At 41.6% G+C, this 24,018-nt stretch overlaps 1 long non-coding RNA gene across 4 annotated transcripts; it reads right to left on the reverse strand.

Annotated features, from left to right (window-relative positions):
* Positions 1 to 968: 968 nt before the first annotated feature.
* Positions 969 to 23,927, reverse strand: LOC146253524 (uncharacterized). Of its 4 annotated transcripts, XR_014731642.1 has the most exons (4): positions 23,581 to 23,927; positions 23,398 to 23,501; positions 12,812 to 12,894; positions 969 to 1,794 (listed from the first exon to the last, which is right to left on the reverse strand). It is a non-coding gene; the product is annotated as an uncharacterized LOC146253524 (long non-coding RNA). The 4 variants fall into 4 exon arrangements; XR_014731643.1 differs by lacking the exon at positions 12,812 to 12,894; XR_014731644.1 differs by lacking the exons at positions 23,398 to 23,501; positions 23,581 to 23,927 and adding an exon at positions 13,791 to 14,094.
* Between the last annotated feature and the right edge of the window lie 91 nt (positions 23,928 to 24,018).

The raw sequence follows: 24,018 nt of genomic DNA on the forward strand, positions 1-24,018 counted from the left end.
GTAAGACAGACAATCTTTTTACCAATGTGTGTGTGTGTGTATGTGTTTGTGCTTCCTTGACAGTTATCATACATCCTGGAGAGGAGGATCACACACTCTCTTTCATTCAACATCTTCGTTCTGTACTAATGAACAGCTCTCTATAAGTTTGTACTCAGCACTCTGACTGACCTTACTCTACCACAGAGACATAAGAAGAAGGCTCTCTCAGTAAAGGTATACACAGACACATCGGAGGTGGAGACAAGGGTGCAAATTACTGGGGGGTTTGGGGGGGTCTGAGCCCCCTAATTAAGACTCGGACCCCCCCAAAAGAGGTAAAAACAACAGGTCGGAGGGGGTCGATACACGCCCTGAAGAAGTTGACCCCCCGATTTAATCGCCATGAAAGTTTGCACGGACAAGAAATTTGCTTTGGCAGGAAGGTGCATAAATTAAACATATAGGAATCTTAAACATTTAAATCTGAGTTCTAACTATACTAAGGGTACATAAACTAGCAATACTAAGTGGATTTAGAATTTAATTAAAATATACAATAAAATACAAAATAAACTAGACAGGGTACCATTTGCATCAGTTGCAGGTAGGTCCGTCCCCTTAAGTTTTTCTCTTCTAGTGAAATTTTTCAAGCATTTAGCCTGCTAATATTGCATAACTCATTAAGATCCCCCTTTGAAACAAGCTACTGTAACAACATTGTCACCAGCAGTATTTCAGATGGAATCGCAATTCAAACAGTACCATCTGCTAACTAAAAATATGCCCCCCAAAAACGTAAATAAGCTTGACATCTATTTAGGAAGAAATGGCTAATTCAAAAGAGGTTTGCTACGAGCAAGCTAGTTGCAGTGGCTAGCCAAACTTCACTGAGTGAGAGGATTGTTTGAAAGCGCCGGAAATGAGAATGTTTCTTTTGACATAAAGTTTAGGCTGTGGCACTGAAGACAGCGACGCACCACACAAGCTTGAGTTTAAATACATTCTTTAATGTGACATTACTTACTGTACATGCAAGTCTTGATTTGCTTAAATGTACATGTATGATGCTGCAAGTACACCACGGCACAAGTGACACAAGGCACTTTTTGCCACAAAAACGTAAGTTCAGCCTAAACCAAGCAACGGAACGTAAATCCCAATAGAAGCAACGCAATTGTGGCCAAGACGAACACTTTGACACCAACGTTGTCTATGGAGTCCAAATATTGAGGGATCCTTAGGGGGGCAAAAAGAATAATAAATCATATATATGTGAGAGAACAAAGGTTGTGCTCGCGGAAGGCGTGAGCACACCCAAATATAAAGTTGCCGTCATTTACAATATAAAAATACAAAAAATACAAATATTCAAAAAAATACAAATGGTACAAAAGATACAATTGTGTAATGCAATGCAAAATGCAATGTGTTTAAGAAATTAAAGTCATTTAAAGTCAATGTGAACCCTTGGCCTTGTTGAAGAGGCAAACAGCGGATGGGAAGAAACTGTGTTTGTGGCGTATTGGTATTGGTCCTGATGGACCGCAGCCGTTGGTGTACAGAAGAGTGAAGAGCAGAGGAGAAAGGATGCAGCCCTGAGGAGATCTGGTATTGATGGACTGGGAGTCAGAGACTTGTGTACCCAGCTTAAGACGCTGCTTCCTGTCAGACAGGAAGTCTGTGATCCACTGGCAGCTAGAAACAGGCACGTTCGGCTGGGAAAGCTTGTCCTGAAGCAGGGCAGGGATGATGGTATTGAAGGCAGAGCTGAAGTCCACAAACAGGATCCTGGCATGCTGGGGTGTCCAGGTGCTGTAGGGTGAAGTGGAGGGCCATGTTAACTGCATCGTCCACAGACCTGTTGGCTCTGTAGGCAAACTGCAGGCAGTCCAGTAGAGGAAGAGACAGCAGAGGTGGAGACAGCAGAGGTGGAGACCGCAGAGGTAGAGACAGCAGAGGTAGAGACAGCAGAGGTAGAGACAGCAGAGGTAGAGACAGCAGAGGTAGAGACAGCAGAGGTAGAGACCGCAGAGGCAGAGACAGTAGAGGGAGAGACTGCAGAGGTAGAGACAGCAGAGGCAGAGACAGCAGAGGCAGAGACAGCAGAGGTGGAGGTAGAGACAGAAACAGAAGAGGCAGAAACAGCAGAGGAAGAGAGGCAGTTGCTTCACACTGAGCCGTCTGTCTCCTATGAAATATTCATGATTGTGTTCCTGCAGGGTACCAAGTGTAGGGAAGCTGGCACTTGTATCAAAGAGTTCTTGCTTCCCACTGCCACAAACAGGCCTGCTGCACTTAAAGCAACAACATGGACCATGGACCATTCTTTTAGTTTATTGGCTGACCATTACGCTATTTTCTGTAAGTGAAGACACATTTTAAGATGTTGGAGGGGGGGGGGGGGGGGGGGTTCCATCATACATAGAACTAAGTCTACCAAACAACAAATCACCTCATTTAAAATAACCCTGACTAATAATCAGTTAAATTATGCAAATCGATTTTAAGAATAAATGTTCATTATCTTGGTGGTAGCTACGATCTAGATCAGTGGCATGAAATGTGTTTTCCCACTTGGCTGCTTGAAATCAATTGTTGATTATCCCAGCAATAGGGAGGCCCAGTCCTGATCAATGTACCAATAAGCCATTCTGGGGCTGCCCGTCTCTCTGCCTGACTCACTAAAAGACAGAGAAAAGAAGGGAGAAGTTGTTACCACCAGGTAAAGGCTGGGCTGTTCTGTTCTCTGTACATCTACAGGGCGGACGATCAGAACAGTGAGTCCATGGTGAACTTATTGAAAATATGTGGGCTGGGGGGGCTACGTATTATGTATATACAATGATATTTCACATCATGGCTAGTTTTATTGTCGTTGCCATTGTCTGCTGTATAATCACCATTAATCTCAATTAGGGGAACTGATAACAAAAGGTTATGTGTACACCTTCAGTACAGCACACTGCTTCTCATAGTGAGGCAGCCATTTCTCTCTACTCTCTCTTTGCCTTGACCGACATTGTTGAGATGGGTAGATGCTGAACAGTATCTACAGAATGTCATCCTCTTCGGATTACTCACAGCGTGGTGGGATCTCTCAGGCCTGATTCTCACTCCTCATCATATCTGCTGTATAGGTTTGGTGTTTTCCACCAGGCACTTGCTTCTTTAAGTGACCTTTTTCTCTTAAATAACAGTCACAAACAGCACACCCCTTGAAGCCAGTAATCATTTGTTGGAGTTGCTAACAGCATGTTTACTGAACTGAGAGAGAAGGTCAGAAGGGGTTTGAGAAAGGAATCAAGGCTGTTTATCCCATTCTCCATTTAGACTTATCGTTCCCAGTGTGGGAATGGATTTTAATGTTGTGAGGAGTGCACAGTGTCAACATTTTGAACTGAGAAATAACCCCCCAAAAATAAACACGCACATCCATATGAATCATATCTATGAATTAAACATCAAAAGAGATGTGTGTAGACGCCTTCCTTCTCTCCTGCGGAATGCAGCACTAACCGTTTCTCTAAAAAGTACACCCCTCCCGAGACGCAAGCGTGGAACAGTTTTTAAGAAACGGAAAAATAAAACAAGTTTACATATTGAGACTGTAGTATTGTGGAAGTGTTTACTGTTTCATTGTCTCTGTTCCCTGTCAGAGCTTTTTAGCAAATCACTGCTTGACTCAACTCAAAAGACACTGTGAGCACTGGCTGTTCACTGAAAGGGCATTTTATGTGTGGGTGGACTGTATGTGTGTATGGACGTGGATTTAGGAGAGAGTATGTTTGAGAGAGCAAGCTTGAAGTAGAGAGCTTGATAGACAGACACACAGTTTGTCTACATATCATATAGCCTATTGTATGAGAGAAAGAGAAAGTGTCTTTTAGAGAGAGAAAGCAAGCGTTTGTTTCTAAGAGAGATAGAGAAAGTGCTCAAGGGGTGGTACAGACAGAGGTTGGTAGGTAGGTGGAATCTGCCTGTAGCTGAATAGCACTGATAAGACCTTTTGGGCTGTTGATTCTCTTGGTATGGAAAAATACAACGCCAGTTTTAAACACCTAGTATGAGCGTTTGTGCGCTGCTCTATGGCATTGTTAAATTGGTCACTTAATCAATGTGCTGTTTAATTAGGAAAATAACATGTGTTTTGTGATGCAGTTCCGCGTTGCTTTTTCAATGCTAAATTATACATTTAACTGACTAGTGGCCTGCATTAGTGGCCTGTCAGCAGGGCCGGCCCAAGCCTTCATGGGGCCTTAAGCAAAATTGATTTGGGGGCTCCTCGCCGTCGCTTATCGTTGCCGATAAAAAAAAAAGAAGAAGCCGCTTAGTTTGCTTATGCCTTGGGCCGACCCTGCCTGTTAGCAATGTGTAATCACCTCTGTTTTGAGGTGTGACCAACAAAGTAAACTTCTAACTGCATCTTTGAGGCGATAAACGGACACATAAAGGATGTGCCACCGTAAAGGACTAACGTTCCCCTCTCTTCTCATCCTCTGACTGAAGCAGGTGAACATAGTCTTGTGAGTGCTCCTCTCCACACTCTCTCAGTTCCTGCTCTTTGATGTTGTCTATTGTACTCCTCTCCTGCAGAAGAGTTCCAACCTTTCATGTGATGCCCCTTTCAGAAGCAGGAGAGGGACCTGACAGGTGTTTTTTCTCCAACCCTCAGAGTCCGGAGACAGTTTGGTCATTAGCATAATCAGGTAGAGATTTAAAAGATAGTGGCTTGGTTTAACTGTAGCCCCAGTGCAAACTGTTGAGTGTGGTAGAAATGCCTGGTGGGGTTTCAAGAGGTGAGGGGATGTATCATGTTTGTGAGCATGCCTACCTCAACGTTATATTGCTCTTTGAAAGAGAGATCTTGACTTTCAAGTGGAAAATAATCGTCCACACAATCAGACCAATTTAGATCCATCCTGTGCCTGAACCTGAACCTAATCAGACACAATACAGAACTGGTTTAGACTGCCTCTCCGTGATGCTGTTCCTCCAGCATTGTGCTCAGATTTCACCTTCCCAAAACATGCTGGGCAGGTTTGTCTGCCCCCTCACGTGGGGCTGGCAGTGGGAAGTTGATCTGGGTCTGACGGGAGAGCCTCTGGGTGGGAAGTCAAGGCTGATGAGTCATGTCTTCATCTGAAGCTCAGCTGCAGCTCCATACCTGAGCCCACCTCTGGCAGACTTCTCGCCCTGCAGGTCTGTATGCTCCCAGAGAAACAAAGTAAGGAGAGAGGAGGGAGAGAAAGTAATAAGGGAGAGAGGAGGGAGAGAAATGAAGAGAAGAGGGAGATGAGTGAAGAAGGAGGGAACTGAAAAAAGGAGAGTGGAGGAAGAGAACTGAGAGATGAAAGAAGGAGAGACGGGGGCCTGATGAGATTATAAAGATTGCGATCAGGTCGACACGAGTCGTACAATAGCATAGAAGAAATTGAGCTTGATACCATAGATAGTAGATGCACTGTATGTCAAGCATTTATGTTATGTATCTGAGGTACTTATAGGTATTGTCACGTATCCTCCTCCTGCACCCCTCAGACGGTCTAGTTCCCCGGCCTACTGAAGACAGCGCTACTGCTCCACGCAGCTGCTATTCATGGTATCATGTGCCATTATTGTATTTAAGCATATTATGGATCATATTATACCATGGTCTGGGTGAATACTCGATTCTGATTGGCTGCAGGTGTGTTCGATATCGGGTGATAACGGACACCTACTGCGTCATTGCAGCAAAACTGTCTTTTCACCATTCTAAATTATTCCGCTGGCTACACAGGAGCCTGTACAAAGTATCTGAAATAAGTAACCAAAACAACAGTGACGGAGTCAAAGCCTCCATTTACAATTTTGAAAGACTTTAACAAGCTACTATAACTTGTATTTACAACAATGAGTGACTTCAATATTTCTTTTCTGAATGTAGTGTGTCAGTGTCACGTCACCACTCATCTCACATCCCATTTGGTGTTCACCTCGCTAGTCAATCTACTTAAGACAGGCTGCGGCCAACACAACAGTAGCAGCGCCGATTATATTCCTCTTAAAAATATTGATTTTATTTGGGGACAATGACATGGCTGGATAGCTGGCTAGTCTTGATGTTCAACTCGCTACAGGCTGCGGTCGGCGACAGTGGTCAAGACTATGGCCGGTAGGCCTATAGGCTAGGCTACTTTGTTCTGAAAATCTTGATATTGATTTTGGGACAGTGACATGGCTGGTTAGCTAGCAAATCTTATTGTCAAACATACTGTAAAATGATATTAAGTGTTTGTCAACCATACACAATGTTATTGCCTTTAAATCTTGCTAGCATTATTGTTGGCTTTTGGGCTAATATCTCAGCCAAGGGGAAAGCCAGTGCTGGTTCCATGAGCTGAGCGGACTATAAAATATTAGAGTTGGCTAACGTTAAAAAACGTTAAATTTATTTTGCAAAACGCCTGAAAACATAAATTAATGTTTGTAAAAAAAAAATTTTGGCAAGTGACCATGGTATAAGCGGGATAATGCCCTTCGATAATGGACTCCGCTGCGCGTCGGACGGTTCACGCCTCCGCATCGTCCATTATGTTAGGGATAATGTATAGAACGCCGGTCATTTTCGGGAAAATAAATCCCGACAGGGGGAACAGCCCCCCAACGCGAAGCGGACGGTCTACACTTCACCTGCATTTGTCTTGTTAATACCTTCCAAGGATCTAAGCGTCTAGTGACAGGCAATCTTTGTATACTGTCAGGGGCGCAGATGGAATTTTTGATCTGGGGGGGACCAAGCTGTCAGCAAATGATTCCAACTCCATTTGTTATTTTGTGTAATATATATGTACATATATGCAATGTTTATTGCAGCTTCAGTATATATAGGCCTACTGAAGTGCAATACTGAGGTAACAAAAGTGAGAACGATATTGCCATCCCCCTACCCTGTAGGGGGGTCCGAGGGCATGCTCCCCCGGAAGAACATTTCTTAAAATGTAAAGTCAAACGCATCAATCTAGTGCACTTTGAGAGCAAAATTATGAGGCTAGATCAATGTAGAATCTGTTCTCTTCTAAACAATATCATGTTATTTTAACCAGCCCCTGATTGGCTGTGAGGTTTAGGCATTAGGTGAGGAGTTTGCATGCATGCAACATATTATTGATATATAGTATGGCAATAGTCCATATTTCATTTCAATTTCGCAAAACAAAGAAGACATTCTCAATTTAAAAATGAAATATATCGTAACTCACTTGAACCAGACCAGCAATATTTACCTTCATAAATTCTTCTTCACATCCTCTGCCTCGGTAGAGCTAGTCGCCTGGCTAAAACTAGCTGTTGCTAGTGCCATATTTTCTGATTATAAATCTGCATCTAGTACGTCCCGTAGTAGCCTATAATTTAATTTAACGTCTTTAATGGTAAGAGACCGTGCACAAAGGGATAATGAGCGTTGTTTAAGATCAAAATTACAATGCAACATACGGCAGACACCTTAGATATGAGAGACTCCCTCAGATTTTTGACTTTGTTGCTTTCATGGGAGCCAGTCCTCACTCTATGGAAGCTCGGCTCCCTCAGGCTACAACCTAATTCGAGCACTGAATGAAAAGGATCGAGCCAAACATTACAATTTTAAGCAGCCAAAAGAACGGCCCTACTAACGTCATTTCCATGACAACCAGGAAGACGCCAAGCCTAAAAGCACAAACGCCGGCTCCAAAAATACGTTAAAATAATCATAATACACTTTTTCTTTTCAAGTGTTGTAGTACTTTTGTGTGGCCAACGTTACACACGCTAACATCGCCTAATCAGCTGTGCAGTTATAACTGATGCTTGTCACCTTACGTAGGGAGAGTGGTGGGGACGGATCGGGGTCGTTAGGAATCTGGGGGGGACATGTCCCCCCCCCGTCCCCAGTGCAATCTGCGCGCATGTATACTGTATGCTAAATTGAACACGAACGGTTACTGTGTGCTATTTGGCCTACAGTGTGTAGAGTGAAAGGTAATCTCTCAGAGCTTTCATGTTTGTAGTAGCTTCAGAAGAAACCATGTCAGTAGAATTGGATGGCAGGGACCAAGAGTTGGGTTCAGGCGTGGGACACCTTAGTGACATTTTCATGGGCCATATGAAAATTTTTTCTTACCAAGAGCTTTCCTAAATAGCTAAACAAATATTTCGCTGACAGTTTCTTCCTAAAACCGATCCACAAAGCTGCTAAGATAAAAGTAGGGCGAGGGTTGACCTTGTTGCTATGGATGATATTTACAAGCTTACTTTGCCCTCAGCGATTGGTCGATAGGGGAGTGGTCTGTTAAGGATTTCATCATAGAAATATTGTAGAACAAGGTATCATGTTGCCATATTCAAATACATATTTAAAATTGTAGGGTAAGTGTCACAAAAAGTATATGAATAAGCTAATTGTCAGCCTCTTACATGTGCATCTTGCTAACAAATATGCAAGGCAGATGTGTGAATTGTCAATGTGGGGTCTGCAGAGGGCATATTGTTTGATGCAATGTTTTACTGACGAATGCATAGTGGCATTTACCCTGTGGCCAAGTAGCGTAGAGTTGTCAACCTTGATCTCCAGTGTTCAGTGTTGTTTCTATAAGTGACTGCATCCCTGATAACTTTAGCGATACCTTTTTGAAAGCTCATCATCATGAAATGTTTCTAAATGTTTACATTCCTCGGGGGGATTGCTAGCAACATAAATTTTAGAATTGTTTGTAGCGTATTTCTTCAATTGAACGCTTCAGGGTTTATTACACAATATAATTTTTGGTGCAGCGTTTATTTGAGGACGACAATTAATTAGTAAGAGAGATTTAGTTAATTGTAGCTGCAGTGCTATGGAGCTAAAACAGTGACAGTAAACTGAGGTATTAAAAATAGAAATTGGCATTTAAAAAAAGTATTAGCACTGAAAAATGTTCAACAGAAAAAAAAAATCTCGATATCCTTTTATTTTATTTTGATAATTTATGCATCATGACGGGTTTTTCCAAATTCAATCTTTACACATTTTCTTGATTTCTGTTTTTTTTTATGACTTTTTTTCACGCTGTCAGGATTTTTACAATGTTGCTGGTTCAACTGCTTCTGCAGTTGTTTTTTTTATAGAAGCAGGCAGGTTTAATGTTAACTTTTAATGTTGTGCTGTCTTGGCAGATGTTAGCGCAAACTAGAGCTAACGATAACGTCAGCTAAAGTTTGCCAAAACAGCACAACGTCCATTACAAGTCCACAATAAACCTGCCCGCTTCTATTTGAAAAAAACAGCTACTGCAGAAGTAAACAGACTTACATGAGATTTGGTGGCTGCAGGTAAACTCGGGTGGAGGAGCGCGCACAGTCACTCCCTCCTCTCAAGCCCCTCCCCCCTACGCCGAAACAGTGACAGAGTTGAAACTGAAAACCAGAAACATTGTAAAAATCCTGACAGCGTAAAAAAACAGTAATTGAAAAAAAAAAAAATTAAATCAAGAAATCATAAGAAATATGGTGTTTTGGTTTTAGTGACCAAATCACATTAGGAATCCTCTTGACTACCTCGAACTTTTCACAGTTTCAGGAGCTGCTTTGTGAAATAGTGAGTCCTAAAATATAGACTGACATACCCATTATTTTTTCCCTAAGTTTTTCCTAAATCGGCAAGTTAGGAGCCACCATTAGCCTTAAGATGTTTTTTGAAAACGGCCCCAGATGTATAATTTGGTCTCCTATCCAGCCTTTGTGGCTCCTTTTCAACTGATAGAGTCAACATGTACTGTAGTGTTGCCTGAATACTAATTGTTGGTATGTCAAGTCAAATATAAAAAGCCCTCAGCACCCTCCTCTCCTCACTAGTCTCTTGTTATTGGATGAAAGTTTGGATTGATTCAAAGTCCTTCTTATGGGATGGGAGAGGCGCAGAGTGACCTTGTGAAAACATGAAAAACTTTAATGTAGAGCAAACTTTTAGGGATTCTGAATACCCGAGACTGTAATGAGTTATTCCCCAAGCAATTGGGAATCATACAGCACATTTCATCTGGAATCATTTTTGTGGAATCACTATGAGAAAAAATTCCAGAAGCAAAGAGAGAAAAAGTCCTGAATATTTCATCCATAGAAGTCCACAGACTTCATCGTGCTTAAACCCATCTTTGAGATTTTGAGATATAATGAAAACATTTAGGAGTCTTTGGGCACTCGGCATGGACAAGATAGTTGTTGCCTTGAAAAAAGAGTTTCTGTCGTTCTTTTGTAGTTGTATGTCCTAGCACAATCATTGACCTCAATCTAATTATTGTGTCTGTGGACATGTGAACACTTGAAACTTTCCTTCAGCTACGATTATAGAGCACCCTACAGGCTTTGTGTTGAACAAAAGTAGTATGTCCTAAGACAGAACAAAGGCTTAGGGGCTTCTAGACACTGAAAGATTTTAAGGTATGTCACAAGAACACAACATGCTCAGAATGAATAAGTGCACCTAGGGCTTATGTAGTGGCTCTTTTCACCAAAGACAAGACCTTCAAAGAGCTTTTTACAGAGCATTAATTTTTTATGGAATACATAGTGGCTACAGAAAGCGGCCTTGCTCCAGACATGACCTTGAGATTGACAATGGAAATATTCCCAGAATGAAATTATTCCTATTTCTCTCTGCAATTTAAAAATAAAATAATTGTTTACATTTTGTCATTTAGCAGATGCTCTTATCCAGAGCGACTTGCAGTAAGTGCAGGGACATGCCCCCCGAGGCAAGTAGGGTGAAGTGCCTTGCCCAAGGACACAACGGTCATTTGGCATGGCCGGGAATCAAATCATTCCTCAATGACCACAGCCAGTCAACAAAACATGTTAACCAGGCAAATGTGATTTAGTACTTATTAATAGATGAACTCAAAGCACCAGTTCATAATTTTTTACTGGAAGGTTGTGCTTGATTACATGCAACTCTGGAATCTACTACTACGAACACACTGATGTCTGATATTGGAATGTCCTCAATATGTCCTTATCCTTGCTACATCCAGCATAGCATACTTCCCATTACATTTACACATTCTATTTGAGGATACAGTGGAGTTTCTGGAACATTCCGATAAGGATTCTAATTTTGCGAGCCACTGCACTTTGTGTCGACCACTAATGGCTAATGGAGTAAATAATTATAAAGCTACCCTGCGATAAATCTGATTAGTTTTCTCTCTCTCCCTCCTTCTCTTTCTCCCTCTCTTCTATCTCCTTCTGTCGCTCTAAAAGTCTTCATTCTAATGTAGTATAATTATTCAGACCCTATAGCTTCATGTCAATCCATGGACTGTTTTAAACACTATTTCTTGTAAATGTCATAAAGAATAGCTCAGTACCGCTATTTCAAATGTGGTAGAACGTTACCATTACAATGACCCTGAAAAAGCTGTTTGCTTACATAGCATATACATAACATAACAGTGACTGAATTTTCCACAACATGGAAAAAAACACATTCCTCACAGTGTAGTGTTGCTATTGCAGACAAAAACACTAAGCAATTTTGTGGACAATAACAATCCTCATGCAATTTATGAAATGACAAAACACTCGATTTGAATCTGCTTTTGAAGTACATAAAGGTTTTGAATGCATGTGTCTGGCAATTGCAGTAGAGCAATGTTATTAAATGCACATTGAAATGATGAGGAATTATCCCCTTCTGTTGAATGAATTATGAAAAGTGGGACATTGAACAGACAACGGTTTAGAATGAATTAATATTGCATTAGCTTTGAGAGCACCTTATTATAGTACTGATTTCCAAAATGAGGGTAGACTTTAGTACGCTGCAAATAAATTAAATGGTGAAACAATGTGAGAAAAAGTTCAGATTTCAATGCAGAGTTTGAACAAAAAGAGAGCAGAGAGCAGGGTCCATCCTGATGGGCCCAGGTTTCCAATGTGCGGTCAGGGCTGTGGAGGACCACCCTAGGGAAACCTCTGGGACTCCAACCTTTCCTTTGGAGAATCTGGATGATTGCTGTTGATGCTGTAGGAGTTCAGGGGAGCACAGCCACCTTCACATTCCCAGCTTCGAGGGTATGTTTTCCTGGGGGTTTTATTGTTTGTGCTCACACAGCCCTCTTTTTGTTGGAGTTGGGAGAGGCACCACAAAATAATTATATTTACAAATGGTTTGGCATTGGAGCTCTGAGAAAAGGAGAGGCTTGTGAAAGTGAGACGACGGCACCCAAAAAGGAAGGAAGAAAGTGAGGTATAGAACAGAAATAGGAACCAGAAATGGCAGAGAGAAGGAACAGAGTAAGAATATGATAGAGGGACTAACAGGTGTGAGCACCAGAGGGAAGAAGGGCGGGGATGAGTCTGCTTTATAAATTATGTTTACATAATTATCTCAGAGCCACGGATGATCAAAACAGTCCTTTAACATTGCATGTGTTTGTGAGAGAGAGCATGTTTGCATGGCATCTGCATGTTAGCCTGGGGAAGATGGGGCAGTACGAGATCACAGAGTAAGGTAGAGTAAATATCCATGGACTGAGAAATGTGGACCTGTTGTTCAATTATGAGATTCACAATGCCCAGGTGACTAACTTTTCTTCAGCCAGCAGCCATGTCGACATCTCGATTTCAGTAGCTGCATATTTTACAGCCTTTGATAGTGCAATCTTCTGCAACCTCAGAATCATGTTTAACAGAATCGTTGCCATCATTACTGTACTGTATCTTCCTGTGAAAATTTTTCTGATCCATATTCAGTATAGAACAAGTGATCCCCTAAGAGTTTTGAGTGTAGTTTGATGTTTTCAAGTTTGATGTATGCATTTTCAAGACCTACTTGACTGTTTTCCTTAACTCTGATGCGATCTACTTCGTGCTGCAAAGAGTTCAGCAGTAATGTCTTTTTTTGTGCCGTCCTTCCTGTTTTGAGAAGAATGAAAGGACCATGTTACAATCATTACGTATGTCAATGTCAGTCAGTGAACTCCCTAAAAAGCCAATGATTCATGCAAAACGCTCTGCTTGTACATTACACACAAAAACACACACAGTTCTCCCAATGAATCCGACAGAGCCCAAGGTTCGACGCGTGCTCTGCAGCTTGGTTCTTTCTCATGGCAGAAATGATAGGGCGCCACAAAACATGTGAATTACAGTTATTTCTTACCAGCAACCTTTCTCGTTTGAATTTCCAACAAAAAGCCTCTGGCTTATCTTCCAATTGGTTCCTTAGCCAGTTTAAAAGGTTCTCTCTTTTTCTCTTGTACAACCATCTCATATCTACCCTTTGAATAGGAGAGGCTGATACCAGGTCTTTCATGTTGTTGCTGCTGTATCTGCTCACCGGAAGCAAAATAGGGGGCCACATTTCAACCCAGTATGTTTCTGTATTTTCCCCCTGAAACAAGCAGTGTGTGTTCAACCGCCAAATGCATCCTGCAAAGGAGAGGGAGGGGTGGGGGCAGCTCATGTGAAAAGGAGGTTGCATTGACCTCAGCTCCGCTTCTCAACAGGGGAGAACAAACACTCGAGCGCCAGTCCGGTAGCCATTAGGAGGAAACACTGTGAGCGCTCTCCCTTGAACCTCGCTGCAATCAGTGAATGTTCCTCATTTCCAGCACTCATCTCATTAACACTTTGTGGAACAGGTGCACAAACACTGAAAACAGACACACACACTTCCGCACGCTATGAAAGCACTGTCACACGTACATACAGTACATTGACAAAAACACAAATAGAAAGCCAGAATAGACACACGATGACACACACACATCCACACACCCACTGAAACGTGCACATGAACACACGCTCACAGTTTGGACACTTCCTGTGCTCCGCAGGGCCATTCTCCTGCTTCACGTCCAAATCCTTGAGGACACAACCTCCTCCTACAGCTTCCTCCTCCAAGACTTCCTCTGCCTCTGAACAGGAAGTTCCTGTGGTGAGGGGGGAAGGGGGGTTGATATTCCGGTTGTGATGACATGCTCTTTAGATCTTAATATACTGCATTGTAATCTACAGAGCAAACTTTGTCCTATTGTTACAACTGTCCAACATTACTCTTGTTTTGATAGTCTCACACCAAGACACCCTGCTTAAGTTTCTAGTTACACAGAGTAGTCACAAAAAATGTTGATACCACAGTGCAGTTTCTACCATCAGTCCCTGAATACTGACAACAGGGAGCAGACAAAATAATCTTGAGGATTTATTTTGATGGAAAATCCAGCTCCTCCATGATCTGAGATTTGTCGACAGCCTTTAGATTTGAGTGAGATGTGGACTCATGCGGCAGCAAGGTCTCTGATTGCAAATCGGATATTGCCAAGGACAAAGGATATACTGTATCCATGCATTTTTACACATAGTACCTCATAGAATCTCACCTCAAAGTTTGGAGACGCAAAATGTTTGGTAATGTGAAAGGGCTGCTCAGAGCCCTTGCAGGGTCACGTCATAAATCAACCAGATTTTTTTCCATTCAGGCAAGGTATTTGTTTTGAATTCAAAATTGCATGTTGACCATTGTCTCTACCCCCCAACAACCCCCCCCCCCCCCACACACACACACACACCATCTACAAACATCCTCCTGACTTAATGTTTTCCTTTTTTACTGCAACATCCTGTTTTTCAGTCTGTTTCAGCGACTCTTGTCTTGTTCTGTTCTTCTGTCTCATTCTATTTAGGCTTTTTTTAAATTCCTTGTTAGCTATATTTGTTGTTTGTTTGTTAATATACCTATGTTTGCATTTGTATTATTAATAAATCAATGAGGTACAAACCTTTTCATAACAACCACCCCTCAACAGCTAGCCTCGCTAACTCCCACGGCACAGAAGAGATTCATGTTAATTCAAGTCCCCCACCGACTGCACCACTACAAGTCTATTGTCTGAAGAATAATCTGGAATGTTCTCATGCACTCAGGTGCACATTATTCCCAGAGCACCAAGACCCCATCTGTTAGGACTATATCTCTGTTTCAGTCCAAACATTGCCCCCCATCATTTGTACACATTTGCTTTTGTTGAGTGACAGAGTACAGATAATGGTATGCAATCACAAAAGGAGAGGAGTGAGAGAAATCTGTATGTAATAGGATTTTTTTATTTAGCTATAGTTTGACATTCTGCACCAAGTCGGTCCATGTTCGCGTGGATAATGATGTTTACTGGTACTCTTGGTTTTACACCCAAAACACAACTGAGGAAAACAGCTTTATTACTGTGAGTCATCCAATGATTCCAGATGTTTGCTTTGTGTTCGGTATGGGGATCAAACAGTAGAAGAATGTGTTTCATCAGTCCACTTATGCGGATGTGGTACAGTATCCATCCATAGTCATCCATGATAGTCAGAAGGGGATCATTTCTCATGCATGCAGTGGGCATACACATGGCAGGATGTTGCATTCAAAGCCCTCCATGATGTGATATATAAGCTACTCTGTGCCCCCCATGAGACAGACAGGAAGCACGTCAACATGACTCTTTAGAGTTGTTCTCCTCATTAAATGGCCGGGAAAACAAAGATGCCAGGGTGAGGAGCTCTCATGGGAAATTGTCCCAACACCTAGTATTAAATACTCAATTTCACATTCCCCAAGGGGCAGAAAACACTACCTACCGCTTGTTGTCTCTGACTGGAAATAGATTATGTAGAAAGAAGAGGTTGCCTTAATTAACCACTCAGTTTGCGACCAGCCAGTGTTTTTTATTCTTCCCTGACACCTCAGAGGAACAGGAAGAGAATCAATATTGGCCTTCATTGCATCCCTGCCATATGACATTTACACTGCAGAGATGAGCGTTTTCCTCCTCCTCTTTCTCCCTGCCTCTTTTGTGGTCCCTCTCCCTTCTCTCTCTTCTTCTCTCACTGTATCCCTCTCTGTCTTAGACTCTCACCCACCCCTCCTTCACTGTCCCCCTTTTCCCCTCTCTCTCTCTTTCTATCTTTTCCTCGCCCCCAGCTTTTTAATAAACTCATTCTTCCCTTCTATTTTTCCTCCTTGCTGTGGGGCAGACCAGGCCAAGTGGTCCATTCTTTAACATCAAGCTCTGACATTCGAGCCTGGAAATACTCAATTGTCTGCCTTGTTTGTTGGGTTAAAGCTTGACATTTACATGAGCAGAAAATCAATTTGGAGGCTTGGTATAAATCATAATCAATATTAATAAATCCCACACACTTGAAGGGTAGTTTTAGGGCATAAACAAGTGTTGGTCTGAATGCCAATGATTACCAGAGGTTGCATTCGTCACAGTTGGGAGTGCAAAGAATGGGACAAAATACAATGTAATGTAAATGTCTTTGGTAAGAATATGAAGACTGGTAATAATCCAAACTGGAGAATGGTCAGAGGTGAACATGAAGATGTAAATTGTTAAAAAAAAATGTAGGATTTTGTTGGGACCTTGTTCACAGCTTTCCAGTATTTGGAAATTAGAAGTTACAATATAATCGAAACCAAAGGAACCTAATGTAAATACTTGATTACAGCTATGGTATGTGTTCAGGATGCCTCACATCATTTCTTTAAGTTATGATGTCATGGATTTCAGATTGTCCTTTGAAAGTAAACAGTCCAGTAAAATGATCAGTGTGCATATAATGTCGATGTCCATCATGGGTGTTCTTTCACATCAATATAGGATACATTACAGTAGTATACATTTATAGAATGTCAAAATATAGACAACCTTACAAAGTAGTCCCCTTCTGTACTGTGTTGAGATGTCTTTGAACTGTAGCCAGAACCCACTATACAGTATCTGTACTGTGTGTTGTCTATATACTGTAATCATCTGAACCGTACCACAGACCTCAAATTATACACAGCCAATATACTCTGAAACGGCCATTGAAAATCTAAAGAGAAGTGTATTATTCTATGAATTATTGAAATGGTGCAATAGAAGAGAAGTAGGTGACTAAAGGATCTATTCAAATCACATTTCCATGATTTGAATTTCAAGGAAGTCTGCTTGTGGAATAACCTTGTGTTGCCTTGTATCAATCATTGCTTTATTAGCTGTCAAAGCTTTGTAGCCACTCTCATTCAACATTATTAAACCATATGGTCCCACATGGGACACATTCTGCAGAATGTTTAATAAAGATTCTCGGTCTGCATTGTGTCTTTTGTACATGTATTAGTTTTCAAATCAGCCTTTTGATTCACAAGTCCCTCCATCTGAGAACTCATTTTGCTCTATAATGACTCAACTCTCTTTTCTAAATGGTCACCGATTGTGTCTGGCAAAGAAAAAGGAAATGCATGTAAAATTAGTTTTAGGCAGATGAGTGAACTCATGTGGAGAGCCTATCAAAATGATCAGCTCATAGGCTTCTGAGGTGTCTTCTTATTGTAGTCCTGTTCTCCTTTTGTTAATGCTTGTTCAAAGCCAATTTCTTTATAAATACTTTATCAACTACATTTAGTTGGAGGTAACCTTGGAGACTGCATAATATGTCCTGCATATACAGAGAAATTGCCATTAAACCATTAAAAGTAGACCATCAGGACCAGATAGACGCGAGCCTGACTCTCCAGTGGATTTCAGTTTGGCTTCCAGGATGTTTGGGACGCAAATCAAACACACAGCCATCAGCAGTTCAGTTTATCATGGCATCCAATCAAAAAGGGATGTGTTGCATAGGTAAACAAATTCTTCAAACGGATGTGTTTGATTGGGTGTAATCAGACTGTGGAGGAACTCGTCCTGAACACGGAGCAGGACTATGAGAATTACTGACCCACAGTAAGGAAGGTACCCAAAGGACAGCTCTTCTCTCCCTCTCTCCTCACCCCTCAGTGAATTGCACTGGTCGTGTTGACTCCAAACTCGTCCAGTGACACTTGCGCCTGTGCTGACCCAGTCAACCCCCCCCCCCCACTAGACTGCTGAATTGTCACAGACAATTGTGGGCAATTAATACAAACCTTGGGGCAGTTCAAGACAGTCATGATATACTCAAGTTAAGGTTCCCTGGGACTCTCCCTCAACCAATCATCCGATCAGTACCAGAGTCAGAGGGACCTTTGACCTTCACTCAGAGCCAATTGCCTACTTTTCTTCCCTCTGCAGTCATGCTCATTGGTTATATAATTGGTCTGTGTTATTTGTTCATGTGATGTAACCTTGTCAAGTCTGAAGTTGCGGATGGTTACTCCATGTGACTTCATTAACTGTGTGATGTTACGAGGACAAAGACATAATATAGATCGAAGACCTTTAATTATGTTTTGAAAACACTCCTTTCCTATTTAAATTGCAGCATTGTGAAGGGCTTCAGAATGGACCAGAACTTCTTGTGTTTTTTTCAGACAATCTACTAAATGGCTAGTTGACTCTTTTTTAATGAATAGAGACATCAGTGCTGACTGCATTGTCCCAGATATTGGTTCATTGTGAGCAGCTTCTGATCGTACCTCAGGGAATTGCACTGAAGAAAGTTTGAGCTAAAACAAACAGAACCAAACAATGCAATACCCACAAGGCACAAAATCATCTCCCCAAAATGTGAATTATTTATTCAGAAGACAACACTGTCAGATCATGCCAACTTTTTCTGAGTGATGAACCCAAGATTTCTGCCTAAGTTCCAAGGCTATTTGCAAAACGGGTGTTGGTCAATACACTGTTGACTGAATTACTGAAATAAGTATAGAAATAATTATCAGCTAATGTCTTGTAACAGTGATGTGTTGAGAAGGCTACTGTACCAGGTATCAGGTAATGAACTGTAATGTACTCTGAACACAATTTAGCAGTCAAAACAAGTGGTAATTATGGATATTTATATGGCCTTCTAAGTAGCCCCACTGGTGGACTTGAGTGATTGGTTGGAAACCAGATATTTTTATAAAAGTTTCCTGGGATTTTGGCACTCCCTTTGTTTCCATCTTTCTTACACTTCTATAGATCTGAGTGTCCTTTTGTTCTGGAGAACCAACAATTCCTCAGGGAGATGTCCATGTTACCCATGGGTAACGTGGGCCGATGCCTAATCACTTCTCTACCTTCTCTTTCTCTCTCTTGCTCTGTCTCTCTGTCTCTTTATTTCGCTTTGTCTCCTCTGTCTTTCTTTCTCTTTTCCCCTCCCTCTTTCTCTCTCACCCTCCCTCTCACTCTCTTTCTCTCTAACCCCTCTCAGACAATAGCTGGCTTCATTCTGAGAGGACACCTGACCTTTGAGCCCTATTTCAGCCTTGAGTGACAACATTCATTCTGTTGTCTCACATTGACAGGAGGCGACACATTGAGCGACAGAGAACGCTGCTCTCTCCCATAGATCCCTTGGAGGGGTGACCACAGGCAGAGTGCCATCTAGACAAACACTCTTAAATGGTGACCTTGGCGTTTCAAAAGAACCTTTATAAAGTTGCTTTGAAAGCCAGGGCTGCACCAAGCCTGGTCCCCAGCTCTACTGCCCTCTGAAGCCTTGGCCCGCCAGGAGACAAGGGTTCAAAGAGTTTTCTAACTTACATTTGTGTGAACTGAATACAGTGGTTGGAACTTGAAAGGCAAATGGCACACAAAGAAGAAGAACATCTCACATCTAAAGTCAGACGTGCGTTGTGCAAAGTCAACAACATTTTTCAAATATGCAGCATTTGGTTTGGTGCAGCAATACTCTCATAGCTATGTCATCATCATTGTTCATTGTTAATTGAAAAACTTTCTAAGACTAAACATCTTGAGCATTATTAATGTAAAAATCTGTCACTCAGCAGTCCTCTAACGCTTTTGTCCAGCCACGTCTCCACTGACTTGTTGCTTGTCTGTCTCTATCAACAAAGGTGTCCCTCTCTGGGGCTTCCAGACTAACCATGTTCTGCAACACTCAAACAATCAAAATGGATGGCAAAATCAATGGGCTCACAAATGCAAAATTCGCCACAATTCAGTTTCAACTCACAGAAAAAGCTCAAAGTGGAAGTCACAAACTGTTCTTGATTCAGAATCTGGACACTGACATAAAATGTGTCCCTAGATCATAAATTACTCAACTGTGGTTTAATGTCTGTTGTGTTGCCAGTGTTGGTCACATTGTGGTCAGATTAGTCCATGTATGTACTCTATTTACAGTTAACTGAATCAGACGCTTTCCTCATGGACTGAGGACGGGTCTCTTCAACTGTTCGTGTCAGTCTGGAATTGATTATTTACATCAACAGTACTGTGTTAAAAGGGAACAGGCTGAAGATGAAGGTCACATTCACTTGCAGTGTGGGGTATTGCAGAGTATTGGTCATTATTAGTATTCTCATCAACAGTTCTAATGTGTTTTCATTGCCTAAATTATTTTAGGGATATATGTTCGGCACTTTAAAATGACAGGAAAAACAACAGAATTAAACACATGGCTCATGTTTAAAAAGAGAGAATAAGGAGGAGGAGAGTGTGGAGGATATTTCCCCAGGAAGACATTAACATTAGGCTTGAGGAGGTGCTTGACCTTCTCCCTCTCCTTCCGTCTTCCGTTGAAAAATTAATGGAGGTGTTGATGTGGGCGAATCTCAACCCCTGCTCGTTATGAGTGATTAATATTCCTCGTCAACACAAGGTCGTTGTTTGCCCTAATAAACAGGTTACTGAATAGTCTAGGTCTAATTACAATGCTTCCATGAACTCCTGCAAAGTTCTTCAGGATTCCAGAAAAAGAAATCAGTCTACCCAATGTTTTTTGTGCAAGCCGGATGATTTTGTTCTAATTACATACATTTTCATCGGAATTGTTACAGTCCTGCACAATTAAAAACATCACTGTGTGCAACAGGGAGTTGGCATTACACTCCTTACTCAATCAGTCTACTGTATTGTAGCATAAATCAAAGAGAAATATCCGTAGGGGGGAGGGAGCTATAGAAATGGAAATGGTCAAAGGTTGTGTTTGTGGGCTCTGCATCACTTTTGTTGACACTCAATTGTGCCCAGAAGTAGTCATCAGTGACCCATGAAATGAGATTTACTTATTGTAAATGTCTAATGAGCTAGGCTAATGATGCTGATCGCAGGTTCCACAATAGTAGTAGCGTGTGAGTGTGTCTGTGTGGACACAGGAGCACCACTATACTCCAATACAAAACTGGAACGTACAGTGTTACTGCAGGCTCTTCTGCACTAGTTGTATGTTGCTTTGTAGAGGTTTTCATGTTGGCTGAACAAAGAAAACAATGCCGCTTGATCTAATGGTAGAGGGGTAAACTAGAAGTTAGAGCAAGACTGGTGAAAGGAAAGTTGGACATATCACCTACTCTGCCATGATGAATGGAAATTGGAGAGAAAGAAGAAGAGAGCAAGGAGCAGGAGCGAGCAAGAAGGAGAAGCTAAAGGGGAACAAAAGGATTGAGAACAATGGTCCACATTCCCTTTTGCACCCAACTATCATATATCGGAACAACCAATCAGACTGCACCTTGAACCTTAGTTGTCATGACTACAAGGACAACACCAAGTTGCACAATCAGTACCATCCCAAAGTGTATTTCTCACCTTAACTGCAATACCCCACTATGCAATTGAAATGTTTTGTCACCCCGGGAACAGACACACTGGAAAAAAAATTATGTGTGGGTTGGTATATTTATAGTAAGCAAGTATAAAATAAAAAAGTAGTTATTTCCTTTATTACAGTACACCTTAGTAAGCACTCTATCTTAAGTGCCTGACTAAAGATACAACCCAGAAACTGTAACCAAAAGAACATAAACCCAAACAAAATACAGATAAAAAATACGGTAGTGGCACTTCCTAGAGCAGTGGTTCTCAACCTTTTTTCAGTGATGTACCCCTAGTGAAATATTTTTTCAGCCAAGTACCCCCTAACCAGCGCAGAGCATTTTTGATTGAAAAAAAGATGTAGGCCCTAATACACAGCGCTATGCCATTGTAACGGATGTGTTCAGGGCATGAACAGGCACAACTCATGGGTGGGTTTTTAGATGTATTTGCTCCTGCAGAAGACAATGAAACAACAAATTGCCATCTTATTTTCTCTCTCTTTGCACCTCAGCTTCCCTCAAGCAATACGAAGTGTAGTGTTCATTGAACATTACATCACATATTCAATGCACACTACTAGCCAATAGCTATTCAAATTTGATCAGAAAACATTTAGCAAACTAATGTTAACATCACGAAAAACTATATCCAGAGGAGATAACAGTGCCACCTAGAGCAGGGGTTCTCAATAGGGTGACCAGACGTCCGGATTTCGGCCGGACAGTCCGGTTTTCCAGCCTTTTGTCCGGACCGCTGTTGCGTGTCCGTCTTTTCGCCCCCTTGTCCTCCTTTTTGACCCTTCCTGCCCACCGTCGCAATTTACCACTCGCGTAAGTTTTCCGATGCCAAAAAGGAAGACCTCCTTCTAACCTACGTGGACTTCAGAACTCCACTTTGCCATAAGAGCAGCAAAGATCAATATCATACCTTCTGTAAGTTCTGTCGCATTGATATTGACATGAGTAGTAGGGGGAAAAGGGCTTAAAGCATGCCTGCTATACGCAACTGCTCAAGGATAATGCTAGGTCTGCATACCTCCTGTTGAGAACCACTGTCCTAGAGGATAAAACATTTACATTGAGAAATATATCATACATTTCTTATTACATACATGGCATATTCATCCAGACACGTTCCAATAACCGTTTCCCAATGAAACCCATACTCACAATGAATACAATACAATGCAACACCTTATGAAAACAGATTTAACATTTTCAAGGCATGTAGTTGTATGTTGCGACATGGAATGTTGCTAATTAGCTCAAGTGTGCCAACCATCACATACGTTATCTTTCTCCATCAATGTATCACTAACAAATTAAAAAACCATCTGTTATATTTATTGAACTCAGACCTCCATCTCCTATCTAATGGCAGTATTGTATAGTGTTATTACTTATTATATCCGAAATTTACAGATACCTTAAACACCACCACGCACTTGTCTACCGCCACCTTCAGCGAATTGCAGATCTAACTTCCTGCTAGGAACTTACGTCACTGACTACCTGACTAATTTCAACGAGACAACAGCATTAACTGCCTACTTCCCCAGATCCACCTGGTAACAAATGCATAGTCACAATCAACTTATTTTAAATCTCAAAAATCTGAGGTTCTAGGGGACTTTAAATGTTGCTGTCTTTCCTTTCACTTCAATCTTACTCATTGCTTATTTTTGTGCCTTTGCTTTAACCTTAGTTTTTTAAATTATCATGTGTAAAAAAAGATGACTTGGAACACAAAGGAGAGTTATTTTATTAAAATGTTCATGGGTCTGGTCCTAATCTCTGAACTGATACTACTCAAGGGATCAATAACTGGCAAATTAACAATAGACAAGGGGATAAAGACAAGCACAATGATTCGCTAAAAGTAATCCAAAACCAAAAATGTTGCCTCATACCTTTGTACTTTTCCTCCTGGGACAAATCTGCTATTGTGGTGGATGTGGTTCAGTGCTGCACTTCAGGGGAGACTGAGACAGTCTGAAGCTTCTTAACGTGCTAGCTGCCAGGAAAGGCAAGAACTTTGTCTCAGCAGGTTAACATTGTCTTTGAAAAGTAAAAACTAAAGTTCGCAAGCTTACCCGTAGCACCCTGAAGAGTAAGAGTATGTGTGTAAATCTTGAAGGGTATGCTGGGTTCAGCGAGTGGTCATTAGACTTGCAAACAATGTAGTTGTTTATCATAATGCCGAGGGATGCCGCGGTCACGGTCAGACACGCCTGTTTGTTTCCCCTTGTCGTCTGCCCAGTGTCCTCCACTGATAAATATTCCATTACCTCCAGCGCTCCGTTTAGGGGGTCGAGCCATGTGAGATTACAGTTTGGCCCCACACACACACACTAACACAAACACACACATACACACACACAAACCTATAGTTTGTAGACACACACATCCACATTCACACAATTTACACACACAGACAAGATTTGTGCAGCCAGAGACAGCCAGACCACACACAAACACAACACTAAACCCCACCCACATGAGGCCTCAGTGGTGTGCTACTTAAGAGTCGG

The sequence above is a fragment of the Hypomesus nipponensis genome, chromosome 17 (genome assembly GCF_054491055.1).
Source record: "Hypomesus nipponensis isolate SF chromosome 17, ASM5449105v1, whole genome shotgun sequence".
NCBI classification, from domain to species: domain Eukaryota; kingdom Metazoa; phylum Chordata; class Actinopteri; order Osmeriformes; family Osmeridae; genus Hypomesus; species Hypomesus nipponensis.